The sequence below is a fragment of the Anarrhichthys ocellatus genome, unplaced genomic scaffold, assembly GCF_004355925.1.
Source record: "Anarrhichthys ocellatus isolate YVR2014 unplaced genomic scaffold, GSC_Weel_1.0 scaffold127, whole genome shotgun sequence".
Classification (NCBI taxonomy): Eukaryota; Metazoa; Chordata; class Actinopteri; order Perciformes; family Anarhichadidae; genus Anarrhichthys; species Anarrhichthys ocellatus.
The window spans coordinates 346051-348479 of record NW_022280157.1 but is presented as its reverse complement, the minus strand read 5'-3'; positions in this window follow the sequence as shown (position 1 = coordinate 348479).

Genomic DNA, 2429 nt, shown 5'->3' with positions numbered 1-2429 from the left:
CACATAAATTCTCCAGCTTCTCTTTGATAAGCCTTCAATTCACCAGGGATCATGTACCATGCTAATAGCTGCCTGCTTCAGCCTCCCAGCCAGCTCACATAACACACACACTCACACACACAAACACACAGAGGCACATATGTGTGTAACTTATGGAACTATCTCTGTGTGACGTATATTCATATGAAAATACCCCAAAACACATGCATGCTAACAACCACAAGCAGAGTAACTGGTGATAAAATCATAGTGATACATACAGTCAAGTAGAGAAATAACACACATTTACGCTTGAGAATACTAAAACAAATATATATAGGGAGGCTATTTCAAAATCTAACCATAACTCACAGACAACCCCCCCCCCCCCCCCATCACACACACCACACCCCCAGGCTAAATCAGGCCATTTCTGTCTTGAGATGTTCACACAATTAAGTCGACTTAATGCGAGTGGACAGGCGCACACTGCCATGGCTGCCAGACACAATATGCTATAATTACACATTCACTAAATGCAAACATCTGAAAATGTTGTCTTCTGTCAGACTCGGGAGCATGAAAGACGAAAAGGGTCCAGGGTTACATGGCAGGATCTGAAGCAGACCTTGTGGGGCATAACCTCAGTGCTAACAACCATCCTTATTAAGATTCCAACAGGAAGATGAATTATTGGGTGAGAAAAAGATTTGTGCTGGAGACTTACTCTTTTTTTTTTTTACAAAATGTGGAAAACAAATTTTCAGGTTTTGTGATATTTACAAACAAAAGGATTCAATTATATTTTCCATTTTCACCAAAAAGCATGACACTGTAGTACATAAGACATCCACAAGCATTTCATTGAATACAAAAGTTGTGTTCCATCAGTGTGAAAGCAAGTGTGTCGATGTCTTCTGCAGGACAAAGTGTTGGGATGAAAGCAGTCCTGCTTAATTCATTAGTGTGGGTGTTGCTCAAATCCTTGCATGCATTCAGGGATGTTAATGCAGGCTGCAGACAGATGTGATTCTAAATAGCACCACACTGTGAGCCTTCACTATAGCACACCATGACCCCTACGCTGCACATAAAGAAAAGAAAAACACAAGAAAATTGTTGATTTGGAATGAAGCATAGCAGAACCCTTTATTGTACTGTAAAGAAATGTGTGGAACAGGTAGGCTTCAGGACCTCACTGCAGGGAAGAGGTTAAACACAGTCAGTAACTAGAGACCATCCTGTGATGGGATCCCACGAGCCACAACGCCAAATCAGACCTGGGGCGCAAAGTGGGGGGGCAATGGCCTTTCACCACTCCTTTACTTATGGCCCTTTGCTTGGATCACACAAATCATAGAACTCAACCTTCATTTTGATCTCAACCACACACCTATAGAGTTGTGTTACTGCATCTTACACGGCTGTGGCGCTATCGCTGGGAAATCTGTCCACAGACAGACAGAAATATAGATACCAGGCAAAGTACTCCAATCCTCTTCTGTGGTAGTAACCCCTAACCCTATCCCCTAACCCTAACCCCTATCCCCCTAACCCTAATCCTAACCCCTAATCCCTAACCCCCTAATCCTAACCCCCTAACCCCTGACCCTAACCCCTAACCCTACAGTAAGTGGCTCCAGGACCAAAGTTTGCCATGATGACTCACAGAAAGACTCACAAGGTCAAAACAAGTGTCACTGTCACACTTTATGGTGAAAATGTAAATGTATTTGTGTAAAGGGAAATATAATGGAATATAATGCGCTGAGGCTCTCGGGCATTCTGTGTTGCTGTATAAAATATGAATTCACACATGTAGGCATGATTTACTCTTTCCTCCTGTCTTGTGTCTTTTGTTTGGGGAAGTAAATGTTTATATGGCACCTATTCACGTCGATGACAAATAAATGTAATGCATTTATAAACCCTGGATGTAAATAGCTCATAATGTGTTTCAGCGAGATTGCTGCACTTCAAAGCATATCCCACACATCTGTGTTCTCTGACCATGAAGTTGTACCATCTTGAGAAAATTGTTACTTTATTCTATTATGAGAATAAAGTCATAATTTAATGAGAATAAATTCAATATTTCAAGAAAAATTGTTGCAATATTATGAGAATAAAGTAACAACAACCCCCTCCTCCCACTGACCAATTTAGGCCGGCAGCCTGCCCCCCGGAAACATCCCCCCAGCATGGTCTGATCGGAGGGTGAAGGGGCATCCCAGGAGGGAATACCGGTGGTGACCACCCACCACACGGCCAAGCACTTCTTTTATCTGTGTGGTAGTTAGCCTTCTGGGAAAACAGCTTCCAACAACACCAAAGTTTGAATGTCACTTTGTGGGACAAACTGACCCCAGCCTGCTGTCTGATGTATCGTCTGTCCAGACTAGCAGCTCTGTGAGGCTGTAACTCTCATTGAGACTGTTCAATAAACTCTA